The sequence below is a fragment of the Panthera uncia genome, chromosome X, assembly GCF_023721935.1.
Source record: "Panthera uncia isolate 11264 chromosome X, Puncia_PCG_1.0, whole genome shotgun sequence".
NCBI classification, from domain to species: domain Eukaryota; kingdom Metazoa; phylum Chordata; class Mammalia; order Carnivora; family Felidae; genus Panthera; species Panthera uncia.
The window spans coordinates 57,220,128-57,242,121 of NC_064817.1; the positions used below are offsets into that span (position 1 = coordinate 57,220,128).

The 21,994-nt window shown below is 40.2% G+C and overlaps 1 long non-coding RNA gene across 5 annotated transcripts in view; it reads right to left on the reverse strand.

The window, feature by feature from the left end:
• LOC125931769 (uncharacterized) overlaps positions 1-21,503 on the reverse strand; it is a 134,938-nt gene extending 113,435 nt beyond the window's left edge. For all 5 annotated transcript variants that reach the window (XR_007460486.1, XR_007460484.1, XR_007460485.1 and 2 more), the window contains exons 1-4: positions 21,301-21,503; positions 11,292-11,432; positions 10,273-10,460; positions 9,738-9,841 (exon numbers count right to left, since the gene is read on the reverse strand). This is a non-coding gene — a long non-coding RNA (uncharacterized LOC125931769). The remainder of the gene's footprint in view (positions 1-9,737; positions 9,842-10,272; positions 10,461-11,291; positions 11,433-21,300) is intronic.
• Positions 21,504-21,994: the final 491 nt, after the last annotated feature.

The window sequence follows — 21,994 nt, forward strand, 5'->3', positions numbered from 1 at the left end:
AGGTCATAAAAGCATTTACAAACACATTGTGTTTTGGTCTGTGAAATTTGTTTAAAAAGTAAGCTAACAGGGGTGCCTGGGTGGCTCAGTCAGTTAAGCATCCAACTTTGGCTCAGGTCATGATCTCATGGCTTGTGAGTTTGAGCCCTGTGTCGGGCTCTGTGCTGACAGCTCAGAGCCTTGAGCCCGCTTCAGATTCTGTGTCTCCCTCTCTCTCTGCCCCTCCCCTGCTTGTGCTCTGCCTCTCTCTCTCTCTCTCTCCCCAAAATAAATAAACATTAAAAAAGTAAGTTAACAGCTCAAAATCAGGCTCCTTGTAGAGCTGAAAATCCTGTCAATATTGGGCTATTTTCCTACTGGGCAACAATCAAGAGCCAGAGTATTAGCCTTCTCCTTTGTATCAAAGGTGCATGTTCCAGGGAACCACAATCCCAAACACTCTTTACTAATACTCTTGGAAGCATCAGCTGCTCTTTACCATCTAATCTGCTCTCTTGTTTTTTAAGAGTAATCTCTTTTCCACTGTCTCCATCAAAAGTAGATAAACAAGAGAAGAGCTCCCCACAAAATCCCCCAAGCAGCATTTGAAGAAGAAGAAAAAGGAAGAAAATAAAAATCGGGATGGTGCTATACAGATACCCCATCTGGAGCCTGCAAGCATTTGCAATTGCAACCCCTGAAATAGAAGATGGAGAGGCCAGTTGTTTAATGGATGCATTAGAAGCTGGAAGGAATGAAGCAAAGTAAAAAAAAACAGAGACCAAGTGTAATAATCATACTAATTGGAGAACATGACAGGAAGACCCATAAACTACTGCTCTTGGCATATAAATATCGAACTAAACGGAGGTAAGTCGGGCCTAGTAATTTGTGTTCTCAGTATTAGAACTGGGCTATTAAATGTAATCACAGTAGCAAAGAGAACTGAAACTCAGAGGATACACAGCAAGCCAACACAATGCAGAGGTGAGGCCATGAGGGCCACAAGCAAGCAAAACCTACGATGAAAGTGAAGGCCGAAGAAGAACTGATGAACAAGCTAACAATATGAGGTGGGTTGAAAAAGATAAAGTGAACACACAAGCCAATATGTAATGGGAGAAATTATTCTAACAGTTTTTTGGTGAAAACTTTAGGTTTTTTTTTTCTATGTCATAGTATCGTGGCATCTGCAAATTGTGACAGTTTAACTTCTCTACCAATTTGGATGCTTTTTATTTCTTTCTCTCGGATGATTGCTTGGATGATGGCTAGGACTTCCAGCCAGCTAGTAAGAGTGGACCAACAAAACAACACTAAACACTCTTAAAAATATAGAGAACTGGTGGTTGTCAAAGGGGAGATGCGTGAGGGGATACAGGTGAAATGGGTAAAGGAGATTAAGAGAACACTTATCATAATGAGCACAGAGTAATGTACAGAACTGCTAAATCATTCTACTGTACACCTGAAACTAGTAACACTGTATGTTTAATTATGCCTGAATAAAAATAAAATAAAATAAAACAAAACAATTTCCACACCAAATTGGAGAAAATATCTACAACATATGGTAGCTTCAAAATATGTGTGAAGAAACTCAAAAAGAAGTCTCAAGGAAGATTTTTAACTGTTCTTTCTCATTAGGAATCAAAGACATAAAAACTAAAACATCAAGGAACACCACTTTTTACCTTTGTAATTGACAGATTTTTTAGAAACTGTAATGTCATGTACTGGTGAGGATATGAAAAACTGGACATTTTCATACACTACTAGGGGGATGGTACATTTAATTCAATCTTAGGAAACAAACATGAATATGTGCAAAGATTTATCTAAAGAGATGTTCACATCAGTATTATTTATACAATATTAAAAGAGCAGTAATTAGAGAAAGACAGATACCATATGGTTTCACTCTTATGTGGATCCTGAGAAACTTAACAGAAGTCCATGGGGGAGGGGAAGGAAAAAAAAAAGAGGTTAGAGAGGGAGAGAGCCAAAGCATAAGAGACTCTTAAAAACTGAGAACAAACTGAGGGTTGATGGGGGGTGGGAGGGAGGGGAGGGTGGGTGATGGGTATTGAGGAGGGCACCTTTTGGGATGAGCACTGGGTGTTGTATGGAAACCAATTTGATAATAAATTTCATATTAAAAAAAGCAGTAATTGAACAAGAGCCCAAATATTGGATAAGAATTAAAATTTTACATTAATGCATATTATTAAATTAAATTAAATTAAAATTTTACATTAATGGCATATTATGCGCCACTTTAAAAGAGATGTCATTAAAGCATATTTAAAATTTTTTTTCTGTTTATTTTTGAGAGAGAGAGACAGAGACAGAGACACGAGACAGAGCATGAGCTGGGGAGGGGCAGAGAGAGAGGGAAACACAGAATCCAAAGCAGGCTCCAGGCTCTGAACTGTCAGCACAGAGCCCGACGCAGGGCCTGAACTCATGAATCGTGAGATCATGACCTAAGCTGAAGTAGGACACTTAACCGACTGAACTACCCAGGTGCCCCTAAACCATATCTAAACCATATTTAATGGCATGGAACATGTTTGAGATCTGCTAAATTTAAAAGATCAGGAAACAAGATTTCATTAATGACCCTAACTTCAACACCTGACAAAGACTGCCACCCTAACCAAAAACTCACTTTTAAACAGAAACAAAATAGTAAAAAATAAAACAGAAAATAACATTAAAAATAGCAAATTTAGGAAACCTAATTCAAAATCATTAAAAAGTAAAAAGTTTTCTTCTAGAAATGCAAGGTAGGTTCATTATTAAGAAAGCTACTAAATAGAACACATACAACAAAAGGTCAAAGAAAAATATTTACTTCCATGTCAAAATAATCACTTACTTGACTGAGATGGCTGTTCCTTTGTCCAGATCTCATTTTTACATAGCAATGGAAGGATTAATTCCTCCTATCCTGAATGAGAAATTTAGGTTTTGACACAGCAAATTCCCAAAACCACTGCCTCCTACCTTGACTAAGGACAGTGTTTCCATCTAAGGTAACCTCTATATTAGACTCACTTATGGGCCTAAGTAGCAGAGAATACATATGCTGGTGAAGAACATAAACACTAGAACGGATAAAGTAAGGATAAGAAAAAATGACATAAATATTCCAAGTCATGCAAAGAAAAACCTATCGTACCAAACCCAGACAAAGATGCTACAAAAAAAGAGAACTATAGGGCAACAGCAAACCGCATTCAATAATAGATTAAAGGAACATTAATCATGATCAAGTGGGATGTATTCCAGGGATACAAGGATGGTTCAATATTCACAAATCAATCGACGTAATACACATTAACTAAACAAAGGATAAAAATTATAACAGCATCTCAATAAATGCAGAAAAAGCACTTAACAAAATTTAACATCTGTTCATGATAAAAACTCTCAACAAAGTGGGTTTAAAGAGAATATATCTAGGGGCGCCTGGGTGGCTCAGTCGGGTAAGCGTCCGACTTCAGCTCAGGTCATGACCTTACAGTCCGTGAGGTTCAAGCCCCGCATCGGGCTCTGTGTTGCCAGCTCAGAGCCTGGAGCCTACTTCAGATTCTGTGTCTCCCTCTCTCTCTGCCCCTCCCCTGCTCATGCTCTGTCTCTCTCTGTCTCAAAAATAAGTAAAAACATTAGAAAAATTTTTAAAGAGAATATATCTCAACATAAATAAGGTCACATACGAAAAACCCACAGCTAGCATCATATTCAATGGTGAAAAACTGGGAGCTTTTCCTCTAAGAACAGGAACAAGACAAGGATGTCCACTGTCACCACTTGTATTCAACACAACAACAGCAATCAGATAAAAAGAAATATGGGGTTCCTGGGTGGCTCAGTCAGTTAAGTGCCCAACTTCGGCTCAGGTCATGATCCTGTAGTTCATGGGTTTGAGCCCTGTGTCAGGCTCTGTGCTGATAGCTTGGAGCCTGCAGCCTGGAGCCTGCTTTGGATTCTGTGTCTCCCTCTCTCTCTGCCCTTCCTCTGCTTATGCTCTCTCTCTCAAAAATGAATAAACATTTAAAAAATTAAAAAGAAAAGAAAAAGAAATAAAAGGAATCCAAATTGGTAAGGAAGAATTTAAACTTTGGCTATTTGCAGATGACATGATACCTTACATAGAAAATCCTAAAGTTTTCACCAAAAAACTATCAGAATAAATGAATTCAGTAAAGTTGCAGGGTACAAAATTAATACACAGAAATTGGTTCTGTTTCTATACACTAATAATGAAATAGCAGTAAGAGAAATTAAAAACAATCCCTTTACAATGCTACGCAAAATAATAAAATAGGATTAAACATAACCAAGGAGGTGAAAGACCTGTACTTTAAAAACTATAAAACATTGATAAAAAATATTGAAGGTGACACAAGCAAATGGAAGCATGTTCCATGCTCATGTGGTGAAGAATAGTTCAAATGTCCATGCTATCCAAAGAAATCTACAGATTCAATGTGATCCCTATCAAAGCAGCAATGGCATTTTTCACAGAGCCAGAACAAATAATACTAAAATCTGCATGGAACCCCAAAGGACCCAAATAGTCAAAGCAATCTTGAGAAAGAACAAAGCTGGAGGTATCACAATCCCAGATTTCAAGATACTACTACAAAGCTGTAGTAATCAAAACAGTATAGTACTGGCACAAAAATAGACACATAGACCAAGGGAATAGTATAGAGAAGCTAGAAATAAATCCACGATTATACAGTAAATTAATCTATGAGAAAAAAGGCAAAAATATACCATGGGAAAAAGCTAGTGTCTTCAATAAATGGTGCTGGGAAAACTGGACAGCTACATGTAAAAGAATGATACAGGACCACTTTCTTACATCATACACAAAAATAAACTTGAAATGGATTAAAGACCTAAATGTGAGACCTGAAACCATAAAAATCCTAGAGGAAACCACAGGCAGTAATTTCTTTCACATCAGCCTTATCAAAACTTTTCTAGACATGTCTCCTCAGGTAGGGAGAGAGAGGGAGAGAGAGAAGTGGGGCTCACCCAAAGTGGGGCATAAGCTTCACCTGATGTAGGACTTTAACTCACTTACTGTGAGATCATGACCTCAGCTGAAGTCAGACACTTAACGAATGAGCCACTCAGGTGCCCCAGGAATTGGCAAATTTTCAGTGAAGGGCCAGATGATAATGCTTCAGGCTGTGGACCACACAGTCCGTCGCAAATACTCAACTCTACTGTAGCACAAAAGGCAACCACAGACAATAGAGAATCAGCATGATTCTTTGTTCCAACAAAATTATATTTACAAAAACAGGCAGCCAGCAAGTGGGCCACACCTTGCCAAACCTTAGCCTATGCCAACTATCTGGACACCTCACCAGCAATAAAATTTACATAAGTATTAATTGATAGGTATCCCTACTATTTTCCACTTGATACAAATAGAGTAATTTTATCAGTATTGTCTGCTAACAGAATGCACTGTTTATGCTGAATTCCAGCTGGGACATCCTGACATGCACAGCAAGCTGCTCCAGCCCCTGATGAGCCTGTGCCTGAGTTAATTCTGCAAGCAATGGATTTTCAGTTGTGACTCTGACTCTTGCAATTCCTTTTTGTTTGGTGTAGAAGAAAGTATAACCTCATGGAAATAATCCAACATAAACATTATGCAGGAAGGTGGGGGTTATAATAAAAAGTAAAAAGACAAAGATAAGCACACGGTGAATAGCTGTGATGCTAGTTCATCTAAAGTGGTCATCTTTAGAAACTAAAGGGATCCACACATCCCTCACACCATCCCTCTTGCACATCTGAATCTCCCTTTGAAAACAAACTCTTCACAGGACACCTGGGTGGCTCAGTCGGTTGAGCGTCTGACTTTGGCTCAGGTCATGATCTCATAGTTCGTGAGTTCGAGCCCCACACTGGGCTTGCTGCTGTCAGCCTATCAGTGCAGGGCCCACTACGGATCCTCTGTCTCCCTCTTGTCCCTCCCCCACTTGCGTTCTCCCAAAAATAAATAAATATTTGATAACAAACCCTTCACATATGCCCCTATGTCCTGGAAGAAGACAGTGACAAGGACCCCATAAGGAGGCAGGAGGTCCCAAAAACTAAGAATATGCTTGTCATATTCTACCACTTCAAGTAGAGTAAGGTAGTCAAGATCTTTAGAGCATGACACAATACAGCTCCACCACTGGCTCCTGGTGGCATGCTAGTGGCCATCACCTCTCTGATCCTCAGTTTTATTATCTGTAAAGTAGGAACAAATCATACATCCCAGAATTACTATTAAGTTAAAATGAGACAACAAATATGTGTAAAGCACTTGCCTAGAACATAAAAGACACTGATAACTAACTGAATAATCATTGTTATTGATATTACATGACCTCAGAAAGAAAATTTTCAAATTTTGTGCATGGGTGTTACTATGGGAGTGATGACTAGCCTAAACAGAAAGACAAAAGAAAAAAAAAAAACGCAACAGACCCAGCTGTCACAAAAGTAAAGAATGGATAATGAGGATAGGGAAATCCCAGGGAAAAAACTGGGATTCAGAGAGCAAAAGCCAGATTTATACAACCCATTTTGGCCCATATAAAGAAAGAGACAGGAAGACCTTTTTTTTTTTGGACAGCATACTAACATTCCTATCCTTATACAAGACCAATGTTAGGTAGGTAGGTAGTTAAGTACAAGTGGGAGAGGGGCAGAGAGACAGAGGGAGAGAGATAATCCCAAGCAGGCCCCACACTGTCAGCCCAGAGCCCAATGTGGGGCTCGATCCCACGAACTGTGAGATCATGACCTGAGTCGAAATCAAGAGTTGGATGCTTATCGACTGAGCCATCCAGACACCCAAAGACCAATGTCATTTTAATGTAAGCTGTAATATACACGGAATGTGGGAAATCCCTTTGTACTATCCCAGGCTTCTCCTTAGTGAAAAGACAATTTTCCTATCATTCAGGTTCCTCATGCAGGCTAATTATCGAATTCTGTCAATAGAATTATCCAAATATTCCAGAGGAACATTATGCTATGAAAGCACCATCTCAAAACCATCCTCATGGGAAAAGGTGACCTTTATTACTTTTATGAAAAATGGCAGATTACTTTTGTGAAAAATGGCAGATACTGGCATTCTGGTTATTAACTCTCGATGGAGGCATTACTAGCTTAAAGTAGGGATGGCCTCTGTAGAGATCTCCCAGGAATGGCCATATTATAGATGCCTCCTACTTTAACTATGGACCTTTTTGTTTCCGTTGTAGAAAAGATTTAATAGTTTAAAGTCAATTTTAAAATAAGTGATTAAATTTGAATTGTGATCATGGTATAAGGTGACAGAGAACTGGCCAGTCACAGTGAATTCTTCTAGTCCTATTTTACCTTTCTGGAACCTTATTTACCGCTCCTCCCCCATCAACTTTTTGCCCTGATTCCTGTGTGAACTCCTTAGACTACCTACCCCACCTATAGGTGAAATGATGAAGGGGACGTTCTGTACTTGTTTATGTCTTGGCTTGTACAGGCTCAGGCTCTTCAGAAAGGCGTGTGCTCTGCCAAGGTTTGTGGCAGAGATCTGCTTACCAGCAGTGTTGTGTTTTCATTCCCTGCCTCCCTCTTCTCTGATGAGATGGGTTGTGACCTTCTGGTCTTTCCCTGTCCATGAGGGCAAAAGCTACCTCTCAGGATGACCCTGATCATGGTGGCAGCCACAGGTCAAGCCGTGTGACTGGCTCTCCTAGGCCAGCTGGTCCCACCAGGCTGGCCCGCAGCCTGAGTCTGCTGTATGGCAGTCACTCCTGCCCGTTCTCAGCCCCTCCTACCAGTGATGCAGCAGAAAGACCTGACCTCCCCTAGTGTCTGAGTGTTGGTTCCCAGATGGTCCATATACACATGGGGCAAAAGAAACTGCTGAAAGAGGTAGACCACTCCAGATTGGTAGGCAGTGGTTTTAATAAGCAAGGGAACTTATGAGGCTTGTCTCGGGCAGCCAGAGACTAGCAGATGTCTGCACCCCTCTGCCAGAGTCTTAAAGGTTTGTAGGTATAGAGGCCTTAACGTGGTTCAGTCACATGTGCCATCCAGACGGTCTATACCACACCTTACCTTTTCAAGGCTCCATCCTTGAAACAGTTCCTAGTGCAGAAACTGTACACTCCAAGGACAGGGAAAGAGTGAGGAGCCTCCATTTGCCTGGGTCAAGCTCAAGGGTCAACCAGTGGTCACGTCGTGTCAATAATCTCCTCCAACACTGGGGTCAGCAGGCCAATTCTGACAAAGGCACTTTCTTACTGAAGCCTTTGTTAACTGCTGTGCTGCACGTGTGAAGGGGTTATTTACTGGGTGTCTAGCTCTGTGTTCAGAAGGAGGAGGAAAATGAATGAAAGGAGAGGACCTGGTGCCTGTGCTCCACTGAGGGCAAAAGTCTTTCTGCGTTGTAGGTATTCCATGTGGGTTGGCTTGTCTGTGCCATGACTGCAGATTCTGAGGTTCAGACAAAGTGAGTGAAAGCGGTCTACCAAGATTTGGACCCACTGATCCGGACATCTGAGGTAATGAGTTCAAGGGTGATGCCAGAAGAGCACTTTTCAGTGGTGTATCAGACTCAAAGTGGTGTCCAAAACACAGGGGCTTTATTGGCCCCAGACTAGACCAGTGTCAGCAAAGAACCTGATTTTGTGCCTCTCTTCTCTTAACTATGGACCATTTAAATGCTCCCTGGAGCCCATCAGGGGGCTGATCCCTTAGGAGTCCAAAATGAACACTAGTCCAATTGGTTTAAGTGAAATCCAGAAGACACTGCTATCTCTGAAATTACTAACTTGGCTGCCGCTGAAATATGGAACCTCTGCTATGAGCTGACTTTTGACAAGATGTATGTAGCTCCACTGTCTGATAAAAACTCTCAACAAGTCTGGTTAAAAAGACACTCTCTCCTTAAGAGGAGTATAATTAGTGTCCTACTGCCATTATTTGTGTCTGTAGCTTATGCTGCCTAGTTTACTTGGCAACCATTTTAGTTCTTCTGATCCTCTGCAGGGGTGATTACAGACTGGGTAAACAAGATAATTTACCCCAATTGTTTCAAGAAAAATGTATTACAGAATAAACTACAGGCTTTAAAGGCATGTGAGATATATATATATATATATATATATATATATATATATACACACACACACACATATGTAAAATGGAATATCACTCGGTGATGAAAAAGAATGAAATCTTGCCATTTGCAAAAACATGGATAGAAGTGGAGGGTATTATGCTAAGCAAGACAAGTCAGAGAATGACGTATCATATAATTTTACTCATATGTGGAATTTCAGAAACTGAACAGATGAACATAGGGGAAGAGAAGGAAAAATAAGATAAAAACAGAGAGGGAGACAAACCATAAGAGACTCTTAAATACAGAGAACAAACTGAGGCTTGATGTGGTTGGGGGGGTGTGGGTTATACATGGGTGATGGACATTAAGAAGGGCATTTTTCAGGATGAGCATTGGGTGTCATATGCAAGAGATGAATCACTGGGTTCTACTCCTGAAACCGTAATTGCCCTGTATGTTAACTAACTTGAATGTAAATAAATAAATAAATAAATAAATAAATAAATAAATAAAATTTAAAAAGAAAGTAAAAGTATTAGCACCCAGAAATGACATTTCTAAGAGCCTCCCTGATAGAAGTTAGGGCAAAGTCATCCTTTCCTCCCCTATTTACCTTAATCACTGAGAGGATCCTCTCTTCTGCTACACGTTCACTCATGTGGGAAAATCAGTAGACTCTCTAGAACACTTTTCAAAAGACATCCTTCACAATTTAGCCTAGTGAGGGTAACAAAAAGGAAAAAGATTGCTTTCATCACCTATAACCCTCTCATACTCAGCTTGGTCAGCCTCCACTGCACTGAAAGACAGGGGCAGGTATTAAAAGGAAGAATGGGAAGTGGGGAAAATACACAAGGTGTTGCTTAGCCTAACCCACCCATTTTTAACACAATTTTCATACCATAATGGAAAACTTCTGATGTAACATGTATGATACTTTATGCTTTCCCTGGTTCTTTGTTCCTCTGTCTACTCTCATAAGAATGAAAGTTCCATGATGGCAGAACTTTGTTAATATCTAGAATAGTCTCTGGCAACTAGTAAGCACTTAGTAACTGTCTGTTTAAGGAAGCGGGGGAAGTGTCCATCACAACCATCTCTTCTCTACTACCAATGGGGGAGCCCCACCCAAACCACTGGCAGCTTACCAAGACTTCCCAGCTGCCTCACAAGGATCCACACACAGCAATGGTGATTCATTCTGGCTTGCTGATGAACCCACCGGGCAGGAAGCCTCAATATAAATGACAGGTGGGTCTTAGTGTTGCTCTTGACTAGTGCAAGGTTTCTGGCTGCCCAGAAATCTGCATTTTTAACAAGCATTCCAGATGATTTTCTGCATAAAAAAAATTTACACCATGAAAATTTCCTTCATTGGGAAAGAACAGTATCAGAGGCTATTATAAAAATCTTTCAATGTGAGGGGCGCCCAAGGTAGCTCAGTCAGTTAAACGTCCGACTCTTGATTTTGGCTCAGGTCACGATCCTACAGTTTTGAGTTTGAGCTCTGCGTCGGGCTCTGTGCTGGTAGAATACAGGCTGCTTGGGATCTTCTCTCTCCCCCTCTTTCTGCCTCTCCCCGACTTGCGATGTCTCTGTCTCTCTCAAAATAAATAAATAAACTTAAGAAAAAATTTCAGTGAGAAATAAAGACATTTCTCTCTCATATGGCCTCCTTACACTTAGATGGAACCTAGAGGAAGCACTGGGTAAAAAGACACAGTACTGGCTTAAATTCAAATCCATTTCCTACACTAACTAGCTATAATCTTGGGCAAGATACACAAAATGAGAGGATGAAAAAATGAAAGGTTGGGGGCACCTGGGTGGCTCAGTCAGTTAAGCATCTCTTGATTTTGGTTCAGGTCATGATCTCAGGGTTCGTGAGTTCGAGCCCCACACTGGACTTTGAGCTTGCTTGGGATTCTCTCTCCCTCTCTCTCTCTGCCCCTCCCCAACTCATGTTCTCTCTCAAAAAAATTTTAAAAAGAAACAAAAAATGAAAGGTTAGGCTCATTGCTTTCTGTGTAGTCCGAATATTTTAAGATGCTTTTTATTCATACCATGATGGGGAAAATACCAAGTAATTGCCTAATATCTATTAAGACTACCTTCCCTGTCCCTTCCCAGTAACTGGGCTAGCCTACTAAAGCCGCTAACCACTTACCAAGACTTTGCAATGATTTGATAACCATGTGCAGGATACTTATTTAAGCCTTTCCCAATTCTCTAGTAACCTCACTGGGCCAGGCCGGGTTCAGTACACCTCTTCACCAGGGGCATGGCTTCTGATCACATTTGGTGTCACCTGTAGGATAGAGGGAAGGAAGAAGAAACAAATGTAACACAGGATAGCCAAGTTTTGAGATATAGCTTTAATTTACTTTTACCACCTCAGTCAAGTCATCCAGCCCACACCATAGATCTCAGATTTTGCTCTTGGTAAGCATAACTATTAGCGTCAATTATATTCTCTTTCTGGAAGACTGTTCCAATATCTACAATTATTATTTAATAAGAATTCTTGCATCCATTTTAAATGAGATAACTTGCATTTACAGGCACCAAGCAAATAGATGTATCCAAGTGTTAGAACTCAGATATGAAGTGTGATGCTTAATCTTCCTAGCTGCCTCCAAGCCTTTACCCTCTTTAGACCTCAATATCCTTACCTTTGAATGGGAGTAAACTTGATTTCTTAGGGGTCCTTCTATGTCTGGCAGATATGACCCTCCATTCTGTATTCCTGGCTAAAAGAGCTCCCTAAAAGTGAATGAAACCTCCATCTAGCTAGTCATTGGATGGCATTTGGTTCACACTAATGAGAAAAGGTAACAAAACCCTGGGCTCTGGGCTATCATTTACAATCCCAACTTCCACCAGGACTCACCTTACCTGTACATGAAAAGGAATTGAACATATCTATCCCCTTATCAGCTGCCTGGGTTACCAAAATGATTAAAGGGAGGGAGCTAGGTAGGCCAATGCCTACTCCCCTATCTCCAAGACTCAACCACTAGGAAGAATGGAGCTCTGAGACCTAAGACCCACACAGGATAAGTTAAGATCCCCAAGTGTCCTTTCTCTCTAAGGAAGCAGCCTATTGCCTCTAAGTTTCCCAGTCCCTAGCTGCTTAGCATGAAAAACAACCCACCCCAGGTTATTAATAGCATCAGATGCTGGTAGCACAAGCTAACGCAACTAGGTTTCCTGTCACCCAGTGAGATGCAGACAACCCTCAAACCCCAGAAAAACCCAAGGGGCAGTTTCTCAGGGCTCATTTTTAACTGTGTCATTACCCACCAGCAAAAATGTCTTATAATCTACTAATAATCATGAGAGCCAGGCAGAAAGCTCTCCCACCATAAATGGGGAAGATTTCATGCTGGCCAAGCACTGGGGGAGGGGAGCAGGAGTCTTGATGAGTTTGAGCCATCTCTTTATTGGATAAATCAATGCAGATATTACTAGAGTAAGATCTGGACACCTACAAGCAGCTGCTGCCACTAGTAATTATTTTTAGCTTGTTACATACAGACCAGAGGGACAAGAACGGGAAAGAAATGTGTAAAGGGCAGAATTGGGAAATAAATGGTAAATGTAAACCCTGATGCATGAAATGCCTTCACTAAGGAGTCAAGAATAGAGTAGCTGGCAGTTATGGACTTTCTCTGAAGACAGAGATTTTCTTTCCACCACTCCCTTCCCCCACTCCATCTAGCTCTTTTCCAAACGAAATTGCTCCAGTTTCCGGCCCCCTTACCACCCAATTTATTCCGCTTCTGTTTAGGTCAACAAATTTCAAAATGGAAATAGCTTCAGTGTTCGTCTAACTTTGAAAGTCATAAATGTACACTGTGAGAAAAAAATTCCAGGAATGTATTAAAGATAGAAAGTAAAAATCATAGAATCCCAGCAAGTTTAACACTGAGTATGTTCTTCCAACTACTTATTGTACACAAACATTAATTTTTATTTTACAAACATTAGATGAGAACTGTATTATTGCTCTCTAGCCTTTTTTTCAATTAATACACTTGATACACCTTTCCAAGTAAAATATTCATCTGTAAGACTATTTTTATTTAAGGTTTTTATTTTAATGCCATATTATAATATTGCATGAATACATCAAAATTTATTTACCCAAATTATTCATCAACAGGCAATTTTTCCATTTTTTATTGCTATGAACATTGTGAACAGTCCCATACCTACATCTTTTAGGATAGCCTTAGAATATTTCTTTTAGAATATTTTGGGGTATAGCCCTAGAAATGAAATTGCATGGTCAAAAGTCAGACAATATTTCTTCTTCCCACTAATATATACTGCCAAACTGCCCCTACAAAGAATTATACTGAAACTGGGTAACCCCACTAACACTAGTGTAACATTTTTTAATATTTGCCCATGTGATGGGTATTAAATGCAATAACACAGTTTCTTATGAATACAAACATTTATTACTAAGAGAATTACAAAGATGAGTAAGATACAGTCTCTGCTCTTGAGCTTAAATGAAGGGAGACAGACACAAACTGGAAACATTTACCATTATCATGTTCATAATGAGGATAAATTAAGATTTCAGTTCATGGTGATTCCTAAATGGACTCTGCAGCTGTTGCTAATAGAAAAGGTCCACAAGAATATTATTTGACAGCACTCCAAATTAAAAATCCATCTGCTAAAATTGCAAGGAATTGTGCTAATGCTAAATCACCTCAGTGGCATTTTGATGTGACTTCGTTGTTTTTCTTTCATCAAGTCTAAAAGGTAAGAACCAAGTAGAAGCTGCTCAGAAAACCACCTGCTCCCCTACCCCCGACCCCCGCAAGGCAGTGAAGTGAATGGAGTGTAGAACAATATACAATTAGAAGATTCACTGACACTGGAACCTGGACTTCCATCCTTCCTTCTCCTACCATTTTCACTAAACAGTGAGCAGCAACCATTTTCTTTCAGAAAGCAAATGGCTTCTCTCCCTGGAATCTCACTGCCAGGCAGATCAGCCCACATATTTAGGCTGCAGTAGTATTCCCCAACTTGGGAAATACAGAGAAGAATCCAAAGAAACTATTTTTTCAGTACCATGCGGGTCAGATACAGATGAGATCAAAATGGATGACAATACAAACATTTTAAAAACCTATCTGACAGGGGCGCCTGGGTGGCTCAGTCGGTTAAGTGGCCGACTTCGGCTCAGGTCATGATCTCGTTGTCTGTGAGTTCGAGCCCCGCGCCGGGCTCGGTGCTGACAGCTCAGAGCCTGGAGCCTGTTTCAGATTCTGTGTCTCCCTCTCTCTGACCCTCCCCCATTCATGCTCTGTCTCTCTCTGTCTCAAAAATAAACGTTAAAAAAAAAATTAAAAAATAAAAAATTAAAAAAAATAAAACCTATCTGACAAAGATGGATGAATATGCAATAAAGCAAATATGGCAAGATGTTAGTTATAACATCTAGTTGGTAGATAGATGGGCTTTCAATGTACAACTCTTTAGCTTTTCTATATGTATATTTAAAATTTTTCATAACAGAATGCTGGGAAAAATCCAGCAAGCAGCTTGAAAAATAATGCTGTAAGTAAGGCCTTTCTCTCCATTTCACTCCTGAAATGAAACTATCCTATATTCTTTCCATTTTATTTTTTTTAGATCTAGCTTTCTTGAATTGGATTTGGGAGTTCTCAACTTTTAAATGACCTGAAATGAATCACAATATATCCACAGGCAGGTAACCAAGACAACAGTGTGGGAGGTTAGGGATGGTAAAGGGGAAGGTCCTAAGCTCTTGGAAGTCCAGGCTCCTTAACTGTATTAAGTCTAAGCAAGTGAATATTTCAGAAACCCCATTTCTTTGTGCATTAGCATTCAGACCCTGTAAACATTTGCCTCAGCCTACCTGTCTGCCTTATCTCACATTAATTTGTTATTTTCCATATTCTCATTGCAAAGAGCTGTGTAGGAAGGAGGGGGTCAAGGCATAAGGCACCAAGGTATGATATGGCCACATTCTTCAGGTTAGGATACAACAAAAGGAATTTCTAGAGATGAAGCTCAAAACTTGCTGTTGAAGTACATGGTATAACTGACTGACTGTAGGACTCTGGTGGAGGCCTTATAAGCATCTAGTTTGATGCGTTCTAGCTGGCCCATCTGTAAAACAGGAAAAAGACTTGTTATAAGCAGTAACGAATGAGGTAAATAAATGAGTTTCTGAGATACCAGAAGTATCTTTGGTGAATGGAGAGGGAAATTAAACCATCACTGTTAGGTAATGATCCAAAGTAAGGTAGGCAATCATTTTCTGTAAAGGGTAGGCTTTATGGGCCACTGGATCTTTGATGGAGCTACTCAACACTGCCTTTGCAGGCCAAAAGGGCCACAGACCAAATATCAACAAATAACACGTGATCCAATAGAACTTTATTTGCAAAACCAGGCAGTCCATGGGCTGTATTTCTCTACCTATATCTAGAATGTGGAGCCCTACCTAGGAACACCATTTGAAGGATGATCTGAGGAGGGGTGAAAAGGGGATGATTCTACAAACAGGAACCATTGAGCAAACACTGGGCAGTGAGGATGAGGCTCATGATCTGGCAGCTATCACCCAGGTCCCACCAAGGAAGAGGCTGTCAGCAGCAACAACAGTAGCAACATCTGTAAATACCAAGGACTGAAATCCAAACACACAAAAAAAATAGCATTATCTCAGAAAAACTCTTACGATAGATACATAATCAGAAAGAAACACCAAGTTTCTGACCACATGCATTTTGAATAAACAGTTGACAGTCCAGAGCCTGTGGAGATCACCTTAGCAGGCACACGATAAATGTTTGTTGATGAGTCATTCATTTATTCATCCAATAAACATTTACTGAAGCCTACTAATGTGCCAGGCTGGGCTCTGGAGAAGACTCTGTCCCTGCCCTCAAGGAGCTCACAGTCTAACTGATAACATAGGAAAGGAGACAGGCATATACACAGACAATTACAATACAACCTGGTAAGTGCTGTAACACTTATCAGGTTGTATTATAATGGCCGATGTAAAATTTCTTTCCAGGGGCGCTGCTCCAGGCTGCTGCTGGCTGTAACATCAACAGAGGGGAGGAACAAATTGTGGAAATCAAAGGTTAAATGCTTTTAGGATATTTCAAATATCCAGGCTCTCCCTAACTCCCAATCAGAGATGGGTTCAGGAACTAGATATTGGCATGATAGGATTCTTATGCTTAAGATAGGCATAGACCTCTAGAAAGGAACTTCTCCACCACCTCCTCTACAATGCAGGCTCTGTTCTTGTTTTGTTTTGCTTATTATACATCTGTCAACCTCCCCACCCCCATACCTAAGCCTGGTTTAACATCTGCAACTAACAAAATGCTGAAAAATGGGAGCTTATGACTAACTAGATTAACCCAGTGTAACTGGATAGCAAAAAGCAATATGTAACAAATGACTTGGCACTTCTAAATCCTATAATCCCCCCCCCATTAACTGAAAATATAAAAATTAGAATGTTTTTAAATACATATATGAGATAGTATATAGCTCATGTATTGGGAATAATAATTTAGAAAGATTTACTTAATATAATTAAAGATTCTCTAAATTACCTACCTCATAATAAATAAGAAAAATGAAATGAGGTAATATACTCTTCCCAACCACTTTTCAAAACTGAGTTACAGTAACAGACTTCTTGTGAAGAGATTACTAGTCACTTGGCTCAGATGGTTTTATACAAAGACAGGATGGAATTTTTCTGCAACCCATACTGTTCTTAATAGGGCCTATGTTTTTAATGGCTCTTTTGTGTCTGCACCAGCAAATTGAGCTGATGACATCAATAAACTGTTGCCATTTACACTGGGATCCCTATCTTGGGATTCAATGTCTCTGAGGCCACTATTTTATACGCTTAACACATTAGTCTCCCCTGAAGTCATTATATTGCTCTTGCCTACACTGTTCTATTCTACCACAGTCAGCCCACACTCACAATGCCTTCTCAGGTGTTACAGTTTGTTCCTACCAGCATTTTACACCCTCAAAGTGCTTAGTGTTCTCTCTATATGTGGACATTGCACTATGTCCATACCGTCTCCCACATCACTAGTGAATATTCAAAATAAGATCAGTCCCAGAATGGATGGGGGCGAGGGTACTACTGTTTTGTGTGTTGTATAAGTTGGTTTCTTATTAGGGACAAAATGTTGCCATGTCTTCTTCCCACATCCATAGCCAGGGTGCAATAATGCTATGCAGCATTCAAGACTGCTCTCCTTTAGATAAAAAGAAATAGCTATCTATTTAAAGGACAAAGAAACATTATCTCAAAATGGCTACCAAGAATCTGACAGGTATTCCACAAAGCAGTTGTCTTTGAATCACAAACATTTTTTAAGACTCAAAGGCAACATATGCTAGGAGTATATGTGCAACAAATCACATGTATCCTTTGCAATAAATGACAAGGATAATAGATCCTTATACAGAACACATAATACACAGCTCTTACAAATATTTAACATTCATACCCAAATTGAATAGTTCACAAAGGGAAGAGTTAATAATTAACATTTGAGAATTCAGCCTCACCAATAATCAGAGAAATGGATCATAAAACAAAGATACCGTTCTTTTACATATAAAGTTAGCAAAAAAAATATTCTAAATACCTGGGCACAAAAAAATGACATATTTTTTTGGAATGTTACTGTAGCAAATCTCTATAATGTTCAAACTTTTTGATGAACCATTCTAATTCTGGAACTCTATAAAGAAATAACTCAAAATAGATAAACAATAAAAACTAAATGAAAATGAAAAGACATTCATTGTAATACTTTACTGAAAATCCTAAAATATTTCCATACAACAATATATCATGAAACCATTACATGACAACTGCAAACAATGTTTAGCATGGAAAAATGCATGCTATAATGTTAAACACAAAACAGAACATAAAACAGTACAAATACATGATCAACTGTAGAAAAATGCAGGGAATGAAAAGATGTGAACACATTTATAAACACTGGTTATCTCTGGGTGGTAAAATTACAGATCCTTCTTCCCTATACCCGATGGTTATCCTCAGACAAAGCTACAATGAATATTTACCAAATTTCTAGATTGAGGGAACTATTCAAACTTAATGGAAAAAAAATCACAAAATAGAAGATAGACAAAGTTACTACTTGCTTTCAAATCTCTACGAACCAAACATTTGAAAACAAAAATTAAAAGGTAAACAATAACCTGGAGTATATAACAATGCAGAAATCTGAGTAATAGCCTTTATTTGAAAAACACTTTCAAACAGATAATAATAACACTAAACTAAAAACTCCAACAGATGAATCAGTGTAAGACATGAACTAACATCACATGAAAGAAAATTAAACTGCTAAGAAATATATGGAGGAAGGAGTCCAAACTCACTAATAACCAAAGAAATGCAAAATTAAAATAATACTTGTTTTTATCCATAACATCTTTTTAAAAAACAAACACCACTTAATACTTGTATGAGTAAAATTTGGTACGACCTTTTCGGAATGAACTTTATCAGTACATATTGAATGTTAAAAACGCATTGATACAGTAATTCCACTTCAGTGAATCTATCCTAACCAATAATAAAAGAAACGCATGTATTTTCAGTCTCCTATTATAAGGGGGAAAAAAGGCAATAACCTGACTTTACTATTGGACATTTGTATTAACACACCATAATATTAATAACGGGTAAGAAAAAAATCTCTACCGCAGCAAAAGACTGCTTTCTCAAAGCATTTGACCAGATCTCCAATCAGGCAAAACAAGATGGGTGTGTCCAGCCTGCCGCAGTCGGCCATTTTAAACCCTCTGCAGAACAAAAAGCATAGAAGACAAGGGTAGATAAGGATGGCCGCCCCGGTAGGCTGCAAATCAACAATTTTTACTTTTTGTCTTCTACATATGTAACCCTGTAGGATGCACCGAGTAAAAAGTAGCCAAGAGCAAACAGGTCTCCTTTCTTAAACAGCACAGGTAAGTTACAAAAATTTTTTTGAAATCATAAAAGAAGGGTCCCTTAAATTTGCCCCCTCATTTTAGGGAATTAAAGCATAATAGTTAAGAACACAACATTATGGACCCATACAACCTGGACAAAAATCCAGTTTCAGCCATTCAAATGGATGTAAAGCCTTGGGCAAATTACTTAATCTGTGTCCCCCACATTTCTCATTTGTAAAATCTGAATAACGGTACTGCTATTTCATAAGATTGTCGAAAGTACTAAATGAGTTGAGGCACGTGTGAAAGCAGGTAGATCAGTACCTGACACATAGTTTTAAGTGCTACAGACGTTTGAATACAATTATTATTATAAATAGAGAAATAGGCCCAGAGAAGGAAAAGGACCACTAGGAGATCACAACTAGGATTACTGGAAAAGACCTGTCTCTTCAATTTTGAACCCTGTGCCCTTTCTGCTACATATTTAAATGCTAAACTGTTAGTTTTAGTGATTTACAATAGATCCTCGTTGACAGCCCTCTTGAGATCCACGACAGTAGGGCTACCTAAAAAAGTCTTCCCCCTAGGCTAAAATTTTGCAGAAAAAAATAATTTCGAGGAAACAGTATGAACCTAGGTCACCTTCACACCACCATTTCCATTTGCCCAAATCCTGGGTTTAAAGTGTAACAAGCACTTGGAAACAGCCAAATCCTCAGCCCTATGTTCTGCAAGTGAGAAAAGCAAGGGCTTCCGACCAACGTAACAGTAGACTCTCAAAATACTGCAATCACCGTGTTCTGCAAATCTGAAGGGATGAGAGAATGTGTCGAGTGCCAAGTACAGCGGCCGAAAGTCTGACAGAAAGCCCTCCAACTGTGTATTGCCAGAATGTGGCCTGTCCCCAAGGCTCCCGTTTTACGCATTTCTTACACACACCAGCTGCCGAAACCTTTCATAGAGTCATCATCGCCTCGGCATTTTCAAACCCACATTTATCAATGGACCACTGAAGGGCTAAGATTCTAGGTTAATTTCTGGTAAATTTGGCCACAGCCTAGGGCAACTCCAACTCGGCAGATCCTTTCACCCAACCAGAAAGGTAGCTGTACTTCTCTGCAGGGCCCCCCAGCCCAAAATGGCCTAGCAAAGACAACTTACCTCCCCCCTCGCCATTTTGCAATCGTAACCACACCTACAGTGCGCACCTCCCCTCCCCGTCATTCCGTCTGAAATACGCATGCGCCCCTCTCCCCTCCTAAAGCCAACCGTCACAATGTCGTCTCAAATACGCATGCGCGCCTTCACTTTCCCTTGCAACCGCGGCTGCCAACCGTGTACTGGGAATTCTGCTCTCTTAAATACGCATTCGATGCTCCCCCCCACCCAAGCTTGCGCGTGCTTACCTCCCACTCTCCCCAGCTGGGACCCCTTCCCCCTCACATCAGGTCTTCTCAAATATGTGTGCGCGATCCCGCGCCTCCCCCAACCTCCCAAATACACATGCGCACCAAGACCGTCCTCCCCTATTCCCTGCCCTCCTTCCTCCTTGGTTTCTTATATATACATGCCTGATGCTATCTGGATGTGTTTCTCGCCATACTGGTGCCCCAGTGCTCAAGGAGGGCCACTACCAGCGTTTCCTAATGGAGGTAGGTGTGATAAACTAGGGAAGTGGAATATGGGAAAGACGGCATTGCAGGTGACGGCAGAGAGCAAATCTAGATGGACTCTGAACCGGCCCCCAGGGAGGAGATGGCGTGCCCTCAGATTCCTTAATAAGACCCACCACCCTTAACAAAGGCCAAAACAAACAAACAAACAAACAAACAAACCTCTCATAATTGGATGAGCCTAGTCCTAAGGCCCACCCTTTAAACACACCTTCGGCTACGTAAGAGGAACTCCCAAAATATTTAAACAGAGAACGTCATGGGAAATAACAACGCTCCTGTGCCTCAACCCTGATTAGAAGAAAGGAGTCTGTATCCTTTCCCAATGGAAAGTAAATGTTCAATATCCTTTTGTAGGCCTGAGGCCCATGCTGTCCCCCACTTATTCCTCTCGTGAACCGCGAGAATACACAAATCAAGGGTCTCCCCGGACCGAATTGCCTCCTCCCTCCTCCGTGTTCTTCTACGACGTTATTTTACCTCTTGGCTGAATCGAGTGTCTTAGCATGAATTCTTAGCGCTCGCCGCCGCAAGATATGGTGGACGGAGCAGCTGCACAGAGTTCGCGGATCCAGGGTGGTTGCACAAGCCAAGGTGGAACTGGTAACCAGCCGAGCCTCCGGCCGCAGCGCTGATGCCAGTTAAGAACTGCCTCTCCGGGATCGCCGCAGTGTACTTCTGGCGCATGCGCTAAGTACGCCCTCTTCTCCCCACCCCCACCCACTACTGCCTTCTGGCTTTCACGTTTTCCCTAGGGCCCTATCCCATTCGCTTTCTTCACCTATCTTCCCCTTGTTCCCACCGGCTTCCACCACCATCCCTTCTTCAGCCCATCCTTCTTTCGTCAATCCCTCTCCTATTCTTAGTTACACTGTTTCACTTCCAAATGTCCTAGTTGCTCTTTGTGTTCTTTTTTGTTGCTATAGCAGTTTTATTGAGATGTAATTTCGTGTCATACAATGCACCAACTTAAAGTGTACAATGCAATGGATTTTAGTGTATTCACAGAGTTGTACAACCGTCACCACCATTTTAGAATTTTTCATTACTCCAAAAAGAAACCTCATCCCTATTAGTGTATCTTTGTGTTCTTTAAATTTTTGTTTAAATATGTAATGTTTTAACATCACCATTCTTATTTTTATACATGTAACAATGTGTCTTTTAACTATTT